The sequence below is a fragment of the Cetorhinus maximus genome, chromosome 6 (assembly GCF_964194155.1).
Source record: "Cetorhinus maximus chromosome 6, sCetMax3.hap1.1, whole genome shotgun sequence".
Classification (NCBI taxonomy): Eukaryota; Metazoa; Chordata; class Chondrichthyes; order Lamniformes; family Cetorhinidae; genus Cetorhinus; species Cetorhinus maximus.
The window spans coordinates 24,324,497-24,338,806 of NC_135884.1; the positions used below are offsets into that span (position 1 = coordinate 24,324,497).

At 44.7% G+C, this 14,310-nt stretch overlaps 1 protein-coding gene across 1 annotated transcript in view; it reads left to right on the forward strand.

Moving 5' to 3' along the window:
- syn2b (synapsin IIb) overlaps positions 1 to 14,310 on the forward strand; it is a 433,604-nt gene that overhangs the window by 114,820 nt on the left and 304,474 nt on the right. The gene's annotated exons all lie outside the window — the stretch shown is intronic.

Consider the following 14,310-nt stretch of genomic DNA (forward strand, 5'->3'; position numbering starts at 1 on the left):
GTTGTAAATGAGGCTCGGGGAGTTAAAAAACTTGAAGCTGAAATTTATTGCAGTTTGTGCATTTCGCTCTGGCCCACCTCCTGCCTGGCCAAAACCTGGTCAGGATTAAAATGCAACCAAAAATTGAAAATGAAATGGAAAAGCAAAAGTTGTGCTCCAAATCAGAATATTGAGCAACGATTGCAAGAATACACTTGTGAACAAGCTCAGGCCTCATGAACTGCTAGCACTTCACTTTCAAGTAAAGACAATATCCAGTATCACTCAGAATTATGCTCAGACTTTGCATTCATGTAGTTATCTAACATTCCTCAGAGAAAAAGGTCAACTTTTACCACTTCGTTCGCTTAACAACAATAAAGATGTCTTCAAATAAATAAAAGGAAAATACCACAGATGCTGGAAATCTGAAATGAAAACAGAAAGTGCTGGAGAATTTCAACAGGTCTGGCAGCATCTGTGGAGAGAGAAAAAGAGCCAAAGTTTTGAGTCTAATGACTCTTCTTTGGAACTTTGGGTCCTGAAGAAGTCACTCGACTCTAAACGTTAGCTCTGTTTATCTCTCCACAATTGCCGCCCTCAGATAACCTAAGTTTAAATGTACTGTGTGCTAGCCATACTCAATCAATAACTAACTAGCCTGAGCTCAGACAGGGAATTAGGGGTGGTTTTTAAGAACATCCATGCAGCGTCACTCCATGGAGCATTGTATTTATACATCACATTGTGTTCTGTGCCAATAATATTGATCCTTTAATGTATTTTTCTTGCACAAGATTACATTGAGGCATTTACCTTATCAGTCATTTGTATATTATGTCCTCAGCACTTTTCCCTTGACTCCGTTAGTAGTCAATGAAATGTTATTCACGGTTTGACTGTTTTGGTAAGTTAGTATTCCGGATATGGAAGCTAAATAACTCCTTTTTCTCTAGATTAATAGGGTTAGAAATTAGAGTTGCACCTGAAATTTGTGATAAGTCAACTTGATTGCTCAGCTTGAAGCCTGTGGCAAATTCAGCACCAGATCTCACCTCAATCAATGCAGCTTGCCAATTTATAGTCTCCAGTTCTGGTTGGCTGCAATGCTGGCAATGGCACTCAGCTAGGTTCTTGAGGTGGAGGTGAATGGGACAGGGTAAGAGTGGCCACTGCCCGCTGTAGTGCAGCAAATCTAGCAGAGGCATTCATGGCGTTAAAACCAAGTGGAACACAAGTAGCTTTGCTGAATTTTTACCCAATTTGGCATCAGGGACCTGAGGCATGCATTTGGCCCCCGATTAGCATAATCAAAGGAACTGAGGCCTTAAAGCAAAATATAGCAGATGCTAGAAATCTAAAATAAAAACAGTAAATGCTGGGAATATTCAACAGGTCTGGCAGCACCTGTGGAGAGAGAAACAGAGTTAATATTTCAGATCAAGGACCTTTCATCAGAACTGAGACAAATTAGAAATGCAATAGGTTTTGAGCAAGTGGAAGGGGTGGGTTCTGGGAAGAAGAACAAAAGGGAAAGTGGAGAGCAGGAGAGATCAAATGACAAAAGCTTTCATTGTGAATTGTCAGGGTGGTAACAGGAATGAACAGCTAAGTCGATTATTCTTATGGTTTATGGTTTCTTATGGACTCGAAACGTTAGCTCTGTCTTCCTCTCCACAGATGCTGTCAGATCTGCTGAGTTTTTCCAGCAATTTTTGTTTTTGTTTCAGATTTCCATCATCTGCAGTATTTTGCTTTTATTCTTATGGTTTGATGCCCAGTAAAGGCATGTCATATTCATAACTTTAAACATGGATTGTATTCAGTATAGAATTTTCTGGAACTGCCTTTTCTTTTCAAAAATGGACATTAAAAGGCTGTTAAGATGGCTGCTGAGGGTCAGGCGACTTTTGGAATTTCTGCATAGCCTCAGTTGTATCTTAAGTCTCCAGAAAGTTCCTAATTGAATGACCATAGGTGGAATGCCTCCCTTGAATGGATATACCAATGCAAAGCCATTTGTGGAATTCACACTTCCTACTGCTTCTGGACTTACCTAAAACTCAAAATCAATAGAATCCCAGACCCACTGGGCTGCATGTTACGGTGGGGGGAGGGGGGAGGATGAGGCTGTGGGAATGCGGACGGCTCGCTTCCGCACCCCCCCCCCCAGAAGTCCTGCCAACTTGCTCCACACCAGCCCACCCCGCAGTCATAACATGACACGGGTGAGCCAAATTGCCACTGGGGAGCAAGTCCCGCCATCAGGAACTGCCGGCCAATTGGATTGGCAGGCAGCTTGAGCAGTCCCAGCAGCACCAAGAGCTTAGTACTGTGCGCTACTGGAGCTTCAACCAGTCCCAAGAAGAAGGCCCAATGGATCCTGGAGTAAGGTAACTCTGGGTTATTGGGAGGGGAGGGTTCAGCCAGTTTGGGGACGGGAGGTTTGGGAGCGGTGGGTTTTGCAAGCAGATGGGTAGGGAGAAAGGGTGGTACTATCTTGGGGGACTGCCTTCTGATGCATAAAGGGCACCTGTCCGTCGATGGTACTCCCCCTTCCTTCCCACCCTTTTGAAAATTTTTAAAAATAAAAATGGACTGCCACTCCTACCTGACTGCCCACAGCAACCATATTATGGCATGGACAGCATATTATCGGGGGCAATTGTCTTGTTAACAAGATCAGTTAGCCCTTGGTTACTTATTTAAATATGGTGGGCATGCTGCTGATTTCGGCGCCCACCTACCTTGTTATGGGGGTAAGCTCGGGAGTTGGTGGGAAGCTGGTGGGGCAGGCATCCGCCCTATTTTATCTGCCCCCTCCATTGAAAACACACCTGGTGGGGGGATATAAAACTCAGCTCACTATCTCTGAGCTTGATACATAACAAAGAGAGCTGCAACCAATTAAATTATAAGTAGGTGTATATGGCCACTATACATCCCCTATTATGTAGCAATAGCTTCAAACTTCAAATCATTCTGGTGGACAATAGAATTATTGATCATGTGGCCACCTGATCGACAGTGTCTTCAGATAACCAATCTTACTCCCTTCAAGCACCAGGGAGGAATAAGTCAGTCTGCAAACAGCACAGCAAGAAAAAACAGCAGCAACAATGGCAGCAATATCTAAAGTCTCCAAGCCTGTTCCTTTTCAAGTCCCCTATTGCACTGAAAATGACCTCCTAGTAATAAGACTACAAATAGCTAACTTTGTGATCTGCTGAAAACTCATCTCTTCGAGGGAATCCTGCAATGACTTTGATGTATGACTTAGGTTATTGAATTCACCTAGCTACATTTCTTCTTCACCAGGCCTGCACTGAGACAAGCCAATTACATAATTTACAAGCTTCCCTTGTTTGTAACTTATATAAGTGTGTTATCCTCCTTTTCTGTACTTTCCTCAAGTGCGTGTGTGCGTGTATCTGTGCATGTGTGATGAGTGTGTGATGTAGCATTAGATTTTTGTGGTGAATGCTTGATTAAATAACCCTCTTATTTAAACCCATGAAAGCTTGCTACTGTTGATTCAAATTGATCAAACGCCCAGGGGTTAAGAAACAAACACATCTTCCTTTTCAAAAAAGACACACTGGTTATGGAAATTAAGGGAACAGGAGGTTCAATTCTCTTTCATCCCTGTCCATAACATAAGGCACCAGCTATATTTAGCTGTGTCAGTAATACAAAGGTTTTTGCCTTAAGATGTTGACAATACGACCAAGATCCAATTACATTTGAAGAAAATTAAAACAATTCTAATTTTCAACTCTGTTGCCATCAGTTGGAAAACAAAACTTTGCAGATACAAGATTATCTAATAAGCTTAACATTTTGTGCCAGATGTTGTCATTAATGTTATTGCTATGATGGGACTGCTATCTCATAGTGTGCTGCAATAATTATGATATAATCTTAGGGCATTTGAAATGGGCTGCCACCTCTGGCAACATCCCAGCAAACTCCCCCTATGTGGACTTCAGACCCCCTATAATCCAGTAGCCACACCCCTGGGTTGTCCTGTCCTTGCAGAGACTTTGTATGCTTTAGGAATTTCACCATCTGGGTTGTTAGTGTTGACTGTACTTTATTTCACCCAAGTCACCCCACAAAAGACATTATTAACATATCTCACGGAGATTCTGAATTAGCTAACTGGGTTCATATATAGAAATTAAAGAAGTAGGGCACATACAGGACACCATAAACATATGCTTAAAGATAGTAGTAAATGTTGTTTGAGGGAAAATATTGGCTAAGAAGAGAATTGATGGAAGTGTCGAAGATCATGATGGATTTAGATAAAATAAATACAGAGACACTATTTCCACTCACTGAAGGGTTGATAACTAGACAACACAGATTTAAGGTGATTGACAAGAACCAGAGGTGACATGAGGAAAGCTTTTTTTCATGGTAAGTGGAATACACTGCCTGACAGGGTGGTGGATACAGGTTCAATAATAGCCTTCAAAAGAAAGTTGGATAAATATTTGAAAGGGAAAAGATTGCAGGGATATGGGAAAGAGCAGGGCAGTGGGACTAATTGGATTGTTCTTCGAAAGAACTGACACAGATTCAATGGGTTGAATGGCCTCCTTTGGGGTCTAGTTACTTAGGGGGAGATGGTGGTGTAGTGGCAATGTTACTAGCCTAGTGATCTAAGCTCAATTCTATGGGGTACAGCTTCAAACCCCACCATGGCAGCTGGTTGAATTTGAGTTCAGTTAATACAAAAACCCAGAGTATTAAAAAAAAAGCTAGTGCCAGAAGTGGTGACTATGAAGCTATTGTTGTTGATGTCCACATCCCACAAAAGGGAAAAAAAAAGCTATACTAGAAGTGGCCCAATCATTTAAAATTATGCTCTGTTCAAAGATGTGAATGTGTTAAGAATGGTTAAATGCCAGGCTGTAGCATACTTTGAAATAATGCTTCGTGTTTCTTTTTCTCAGTGCCTCAATGGGTTAAATCCCCCTTTTCCTTCCATCCTTTGTCAGGGCTCAAATAACCATTCTGCCTTTGAAATGCCTGCAAAATCTGACAAATTGCAAGTATATACAACATCATGCATAGTCACGATGCAGACACAATCATGTAATTGCTCCTGTGATAGTTCCAATTCTGGGATGAGTGATTTAGACTCTTATGTCACTATGCCTTCCTGGTTTAATTAACATAATTTTTTTCAAGCTAAGTCACCTTCTGAAGCCAGACACAACTGAGTCACCTTCACTAGATTCACCCTTACATTTGTACATGCCACAACACGTTCACATATATTTAGGTGAAACTAGTTCTATTTTTCAAGGAAGGTGCTTTCACAGCATGGCCAAACAGGTTGATTATCAAAGATAAAAGCAAAGAACTGCGGATGCTGGAAATCCAAAACGAAAACAGAAACAGAAACACCTGGAAAAACTCAGAAGGTCTGGCAGCATTGGCGGAGAAGAGCAGAGTTGACGTTTCGAGTCCTCATGACCCTTCAACAGAACAGGTTGATTATCAACTTGCAAATCCTTCCAACATATGCCAATGGCAGACCATATGAGCAGGAGAAATTCTTGGTCAGCCATGTGAAGGAAAGAATGTTGGAGCCTCTACATTATTATCCAGACAACAACATACATGTTGTGCCAACAACTTGGACTCCCTGAGTGGACTATAACACACCACAACCACCAGCTCTCTTTTTGCTTGTGCAGTATGTTTCCACTCTTGAGATAATATAGCACTGATGGTAATTACCATAAATTCACATTTGATTCTCAGTTTCACACAGCTAATCTGCAGTGGCCAGAACAACTAAGCCAATTATGAGCAAGGTCATCTAATAAAATTTAACAAGCCCACAAACTTTTCAGATGACATTCTCTTCTAATCCATATATAGATTAAGTCACATTGAAGTAGGACATTAAACATTAGTTTCATAATAAGTCTCAAATGCCTTGCGCAAGTGGAATGTTTGCTCTGGATGCAAATGTATGTTAGTACGGAGAGAATAGAAAAGAGAGAAGGATTACAAGAAAGAAGAAGATGTATCACCAGGGCAAGATCCAGTAACTCGTTGCAGACAAAATTTGAGGAGCTGTACAGCAGCATTTCCATGTCACTGTTTTTCCATGTGATTTGAGATGGGCAGACATTCCATCTTTCCATAGCCTCGAAAACAGAAGAGATATTATTTCATCAACATGCAGCTGGTATATATTGTCCAACATATCATGTTTCAAGTTTATCCTAGCATCCCCAGTGTCAAACTCATGACTCATTCTTTCTGAGCCAAACCAACAGTGCTTCATGGTTAGTTGCCGAGGAATAATGGCAATGGATCAAATCCTGGATTATGCTGTCCCTTCCTAATCCAGATAATCCTGCAAAAAAACATTTTTTAGGTACCTAGAGCCACATTATCATTGATTGAAACAATCTTTGGGACACTGAAGGTACATCTTGGTCTCTATATTGGAATTGCATTTCCCAAAATTACTGCAGCATATTTTTGGTAGTCTGCATGCATGTTTAGTAATTCTGGAAGGTACCATATTTCTGAGGTGACAATGTTTCACTGATTGCCTAATTTTCCCAAATGTCGAATATCACCCCCAATATGTCATACAGTTTCCCTTAAGTTTAGGATGTTAATTTCACAAAATCATCTTATTGTCCACTTGCACTGGAGGGTCATCTTATATCGTGGGGATTGAACCCATGACCTTCTGATGGGGAAGCATTTTCTGTTGCTTTGAAAACAGAAAAAGTTCATCAAACACTTTTCACAGGGTGAAGCCCTCTAACATTTTAAATGAATGAATAAGTAATTGTAAATAAGCATGCAGTCGTGACTGCAGGCACATTGTAAGATCACAAAACTTTACAGCACAGATGGAGACCATTTGGCAATGTGTCTGTGCTGGCTCCTTAATACAGCCATCCACTTAGTTCCACTTTTCTGTCCTTTTCCCATACCAATTAAAAGGTTTTTTTTTCAATGTTTGAATATTTCTGAAAAGAGAGACATGTTGCTGAAGCTTTTCATCTTGAACTCATCAGGACAAATGCAAGAATGCCAAATTTCAAACACTCACAACAATTTATAAAGGGCGCTGATTGGTTGGCAAGTCGATTCTGAATGGTCAAGGCATCACCATGGAGAAAGCACCAGGGAACAGTAGCCTCCCCAAGCTCTCTGGTAATTCAAAAAAAGTGCAAGGCTTGAACATATTACTTTTGTTTGCAGAGAACGGGTCTCTGTGTATGAATGTATGCCACTTGTAGCAAGCGTAAAATGAGTTTGATTGATTATCTTAAGTTGATTGTTCTTGTAGCTATTAATACACTCAGGATTGTTCAGCAAGTGCTGCCCAATCATGGAATCACATCTAACAGTAGACGTTTTGTTTTGGGTATTGCAAGCGTGGGCTGATTGAGTAGGGTCTGTACGCTGCCTATTATGAACAACCAGAGGAACATGCTGTAGTGCAAGACAAAAATCTTCAGCAACATGTTTCTCTTTTCAGCAATATTCAAGTTCTGTAGTACCAAGTGACAGTTTTCAATATTTATTCATTGATTTTTCAGGTAGGACCTCCATGGGATGAAATTGAACTGTGTAGCATCCATTTCTTTTAGGCACTATACAGGCTCCTATGGTTTGAAAATGGGGTTCAAGGTGTCAGACGCCATCTTGGTAAAGAGGTTTATATACGTGCACCGAACAACCATTGACAGCATGACAAACTGGCAGAGTATAACATCAATTGCTGATTTAATGCCAGCACTCACTTTTTTTGAGCTCCACACTCTAGCTAACACCTTAGTCTTGTCCTCATACAACTGAACACAAGTTAAACAGCAGCTGGGGAAATTTAAGTTCATTAATAAATCTAGGATAAAATGCTAGTTTCATTAATAATGGTCATTAAACTATTGGACTGTCACAAAAACGCATCTGGTTCACTGAAGTCCTTCACGAGAGAAAACCTCTGTCCTTCCCTGGTCTGGTCTCCGCCTGACTCCAGATCCACAGCAGTGTGGTTGACTCTTAACAGTGGTTGGCCTAGCAAGCTAGTCAGTTTTATCAAACTGCTACAAAAAAGCTGAAAAAGAATAAAACCAGACAGACCAGCCAGTGCAGACCCAGGCATTGGAAATGACAAAATCACACTCTGCCTATCCGACCCTACAAAGTCCTAACTAATATCTGGGCACTCATGCCAAAATTGGGACAGCTGTCCCACAGGTTAGTCAAGCAACAGCTGGACTCACCAAATACCTTACAGCCAACATCCCAGACCCCTCCATCACCACCCTTGGGTAGGTTCTGTCCCACAGGCAAGGCAGACCCATATTGATAATGACACAATGGAATACAGTCAGGAGGTAGTGGCCTGTGAGCCCCTCAATCTTGTCCTCTGTCACTGCAGAGGGAGCAGCTGGCCATCAAGTGAATTTTCCTGGCATAAGGTCAAATGTGGGCAAGACCACCTCCTGATGATTGCCACCTATCTCAGCTGATCAATCAGCACTCCTCACACGTTAAACAACACTTGCATGAAGCACTCAGGGTGGCAAAGGCACAGAGTGTACTTTTGGTGGGAATTTCAATGTCCATTCCCAAGATTGGCTTTGTAATATCACTGCTGACTGAACTAGCTATGTCTCATCATATCTGCCAGACAGGGCTTTAGGCAGGTGGTGAGTGACACAATAAGAGGGAAAATCTCATTTGACCTTACCTTCACCAATATACCTATTATAGATATATCTGTTCATGGCAGTATTGATAGGACTGACCACTTCACGATCCTTGCGATGAAGTGGAAGCTGTGAAATCTGCTGTCAACCATTGTATCATGATAGGTTCCACAGGTGTACCAATGGATGTGATCATTTTGGGAAGGATAGATTCCAAGCTCAGTGCAAAGCCCTGTGCCAGTGCTAGACTTCTCCATACTCCTTGACATTAAGCACAGACCTTCTGGCAGAATTCCAGCATACCCGTGAACCTTCTTCTGATCTTTCTCATCTGACTCCTCTGCAGAAGAACTGATATTTGACCATGCCCTCCAGTAAGCTGGCACCTACACTATCCTGTTCCCCTGCCTGAGCTCCTGGGCACATATGCTTGGTATCTCACCATATGCAGATCTCCATCCTAGCCTCTAAAATATGTACATTTTCAGTTTCTGAGCTTGTGGCTTCAAGGGTAAGATCAAGTGATGGTTGAATTTGCCACGTGATTGAATTTCACATCCAGTTTGAGGGTGAGAAGTCTGGGTCCATGACTAGTGTTTTAATTAGTGTTAAATAAAGGCAATTACAAGGGTCTGAAGACAGAGCTGGCTAAAGTGCACTGGGAAATTAGGTTAAAGGGTGAGACAGTAGAGATGCAGTGGCAGAAATTTAAGGAGATATTTCATAACTCTCAGCAAAGATATATTCCAGTGAGGAAGAATCAAACTATGAGAAGGACACATCATTCCATGGCTAACTAAGGAAGTTGAGTGTAGTATCAAATTGAAACAAAAAGCGTACAATTCAGTAAAGACTAGTGGCAGGTCAGAAGACTGGACAGAATTTAATAACCAGCAAAACAGGGCTAAAAATATAAACTAGGGCGAAATTAACATGTAAGAGAAAACTCACATTAATGTGTGAGAGAAAACAATTACAATCACCAGGGAAAGGAGGGAGAGAGAAAGCAGGAAGCTACAGGCCGGTTAGTCTTAACATCTGTCATTCGGAAAATGCTAGAATCTATTATTAAGGAGGTTATAGCAGGGCACTTAGAAGATCTTAATGCAGTCAGGCATAGTCAACACAGTTTTGTGAAAGGGAAATGATGTTTGACTAATTTATTGGAATTGTTTGAGGAGGTAGCGCGCAATATGGATAAAGGGAAACCTACAGATGTTGTATACTAGGATTTCCAAAAGGCATCTGATAAGGTGTCACATCAAAGATTACTATGCAAAATAAGAGCACATGGATAGAGGATTGGTTAACTAACAGGAAGCAGAGATTAGGGATAAATAGGTCATTTTTGGGGGGAAGCTATAACTTGTGGAGCCACAGTGATTGGTGCTGAGGCCTCAAATATTCACTATCTATATCAATAACTCAGAATGAAGGGACCGAATGTATGGTTGCTAAATTTGCTGATGACACAAAGAGAGTTAGAAGAGTAAGTTATGAAGAAGACATAGGGGTCAGGATTTTCCGTGCCCACTGGCGTCAGGCATGTTCAGTAGCGAGTGGATACAATGGCGAGAAGGCCAAAAATTGGTTTCACGAGGTCGTGAAACCAGTTTGCAATCACCCATTCAGCCCGTTGGGCCACATTTCCCACCATCAGGCACCATGAACCTCATTGTAATACATCTGCATATCATTATGCCAGCCCGCCGGATTCGTGCCCCGCTGCTGGATTGTCCGCCCATGTTGGTGGGAAAACACGCCAGTGCAGAACATGTCTTGACAACTGTGACGTGCAAAAGTCAGAACTTACCGCTAGGGCCTTGCTTACATTCTGGACATCCGAGAAACAGAAGATGCTGGAGTCCAACAGCAACAGGATCCTGGAGGAACGTCCATGGCATGCTGGCTGGATTCTCATGGATATGGCTCAGTTGTGAAGCAGCTCACGGAAGTTGGAAAGTCATCGTTGATGCTCACGACGGATGATGGTTGAGGGAGTGGGAGAGGAAGGCCTAGGATCAACTGGGAGAAGAAGACGTGTTGGGGTGGTGAGGTTGGGAGAGGGAATGAAGGTTTTGGGGGCGGGAGGTTGGGAGGGGGATGGGAGTACAGGGGGAGGAGGGGGTATCGGGGAGAAGATGGCAGCTGGGGAGGTAGGTGTAAGGGGGGGTGTAAGGTGTAAGGGAAGGAGTTTGGTTGGGGGAAGGAGTGCGGAGAGGGGAAGGAGTCCAGGGTGGGGAAGGAGTGCCAAGAGGGAGGGAGTCTGGAGGGAGGAAGCAGTGCAGAGAAGGGAGGGAGTCTTGGGGGAGGAAGGAGTGCGGACAGGGGAGGGAGTAAGGGTGGAGGAAGGAGTCGGAAAGGGGGAAGGAGTAAAGCTGGAGGAAGAAGTGAGGGTGTCTAAGGGAATCATGAAGGGGGAGGGACTAAGTGGGGGGAGGCTGGGGGGATGTTGGGAGAACTAAGGGACGGGAAGAGCTTCCAGGGAGGAAGGGGTTCTAGTGGGGGGGGGAAGGGGCCCAGAGTGGGGGGATGTCCAGGCGAACGTGCAAGGGAGGGGTCTGATGGGTCCATGGCTGCCTCCTATGGAGCGAACTGAGGATGGGCATGATACGAGGGAATGGCGAGAATGACTGAGGGCAGAGTGAGGTGGTAGGGTGGGAGGGTGAGGGTGCGACAGTAGCAGTAGAAGGGATAGCAAGGGTGGATGGTGGGGACTCGGAGGCACACACGCAGCCTGGGGGTGGGAAGGAGGAGGTCGAGGAGGTGAATGTGGATGGGGGTGGGATGGGAATGTGCACGTTCACCTGGACATTCCCGAAGGAAAAGGTTTGTGGCTGGTAGGTCACAGAGGGGAGGTGGAAAGTGATGCCAGAGGAGTCAACTGTGATGGGGGATAGGAAATAAGTGACTGGGGGAGGGGAAAATATGGGGGAGTGCATGAGGAACCGAATCCAGACCATGCTGACCAAATCGAAAGTGAAACGACAGTCATGGTGGGTGAGACCAGGTGCTGCATGGGAGTGTGATCATTGGGTGGGCAGAGATGCAGGTCAGCTCAGATGGTCAGTGGAAAGTGAACCCCAGCAGGCAGCATTCAAAATGGTCAGGACATTGAGGTGAGTATGAAGGATCCACGTGCTCTGAAAGGCCCCGTCTCACACACACACACACACACTTCTCCAGAATCACTCGATGGCCGGCTGCTCCCTCTGCAGTGACAGAGGACAAGATTGAGGGGCTCACAGGCAAAGGGGACTCGGAGGGAGAGGACAGCCTCTGAGATTCCTGAGTGGATGACCCACGGGTGTCCAGCTGCCGCTCCTCCTCCCTTCAGGTGCCCGGGGACTCCGGCCTGACTCCTTGAGGGGAAGGAGCACCTGGAAGGATGTCGAGCTGCTCCATTTCCCTCTCGTGTTGCCACTGCAGGAACTCACCCATGGCTCCCTCGATGGAGTGCAGGTCTGCACACATGTCCACATTTTGCTGGACCAGGGACTCCATGGCATCTGCCATCCTTCCCAGGGAGACCTCCATACCTCCATAGACGCACATATGGGCACCACTTCATCAGAGAGCAGGCAGACACACTCCTCCGACTCATGTGCCACTCTGCTGAGGGCTTCCAACAGCTCTGCATGATGTTCCCATGTCTTCTGCTGACTCTCCAGGTTGAGTTCGAAGGCAAATCTAGAGGTGGGTCATCTGACTTGGACCTCACACATGCCTGATCTCCAGCAATCCTCCAGATGCCAGAGAGCTCGCACAAACCTGCCTCCTGCTGCTGCAGACACGTGTCAGTGCGGTGACCACGCGATTGTGAACCTGATCCTGCTCTAGATCTAGGTCCCACCGAGGTGTGTGTCTCTGCGCTGGTGCAGGGTGTGGGTAAGCGCTGTGACGGGTCTTCCAGGCTGTTTATTTCCAGCTCTTCAATGGAGGAGGTGTCCTCTTGGCTGGAAGTGAGGACATGGATGCACCTGAGGGAATGGCTGGCAAGGGCATCAGTCGCTTGGCAGAGCTCCCTGTGGACCAAAGTAGAGATAATTGGTGCATGTCAGCACAGTCAAAAGCAGGAGAGAGCATTCACATTTGCATTGAGAGAGGGATGACGTGGTGCAGGATCCTCGATGTTCGCCGTCAACCTCACCGTCACCGCAGACGCGGTCCATGTCCTCAGCAGTCAGTGCAATGGTACGCTGCTCAAAGTGAGTGAGGGGCTTAATGTGAACCACTCCATCCCCCAGTCTGGGACCGCTTCCTGCTGATGTGAGCAGTCTTCTTCTGCATGAAAACAGATGGAGATAGTGTGAACAGGGCGCAAAGCACTGCGTGGAATGTTTGTGTGGTGAGCGGAGACATGGACAGGATGAGGACGCGAGCTGGAGAGGGTGTGAGCCTGACGGGGATGTGAGGGTGTGTGTGAGAGTTAGTGGTGTTGTCCCTTATGGTGTGAGATCCCTGTGGATGTGTGATGAGTTTGTGAGTGTGTGAGTTGAGAGTGATGAGAAGAGTGACTTACCCTGGCGGAATAGATGAGACTATTCATCCTGTAGTGGCACTGGGTGGCTGTCATCTTTTGCAGGGCATTGGTGCTGACCACCACGGCCACCGCCTCCCAAGCCAGATTGGTGATGTTGCTGCCCATCTTGCGGCCAGAGCTGAGGTACAGGACACCACAGCGGGCCTCCACTGCGTCCAAAAGGCGCTCGAGAGACGCATCATTGAACCTGAGGGCTGCAGTCTTTTTGCCTTTCAGGAGCATACCTTTCTTGCAGCAGTTGTGGACTGGAAGAACTGAGAAGTGTACATGCGACTGGACTTTAAATATGGCACCCAGCGTGATGAAGCGGTGAGGTGATGATGTGGTGAGTGAATGAGAGCCTGCCCGCCATGGAAACGGCGTGTTTCCCAGCAATGCATAATTAATGTGGCGGGCTTGGAATGATATGGCATGAAAAGCCGCCATTGCGGCCAGCGGGTAAATCATCGTTTTAACTGCCCGCTACCACACTTAGTGCAAATCTGGGATGATTCCAACAAAGGGACATAGATAGGTTAGGGGAGAGGGCAAAAATTTGGGAGATGGATTATAGTGTGAGAAAATGTGAACTTGTTCACTTTGGACAAGCAGTATGTTATTTAAATGGAGAGAGTTTGCAGAACTCGGTGGTACAGAGGGACCTGGTAACTGAATCACAGAAAGTTAATATACAGGTACAGCAAGTGATTGGGAAGGCAAATGAAATGTTATTGTTTATTGCAAGGGAATGGAATATAAAAGTAGAGAAGTTTTGCCACACTTGTACAGGGTGTTGGTGAGACCAGATCTGGAGTACTGAGTACAGTTTTGGTCTCCTTACTTAAGAAAGGATAAAATTGCTCGGAAACCTGTTCAAAGAAGGTTCACTCACAGATTCTTGTGATAAAGAAGTTATTCTATAAGGAAAGGTTGGACAGATTGGGCCTATATCTATTGGAGTTTAGAAGAATGAGAGGTGATCTTATTGAAACGTATAAGATCCTGAGGGGATTTGACAGAGTGGATGCTGAGAGCATATTTCCCCTTATGGGAGGGACTAGAACTAGGGGACATAGTTTAAAAATAAAGGGCCTTCCAGTTAAT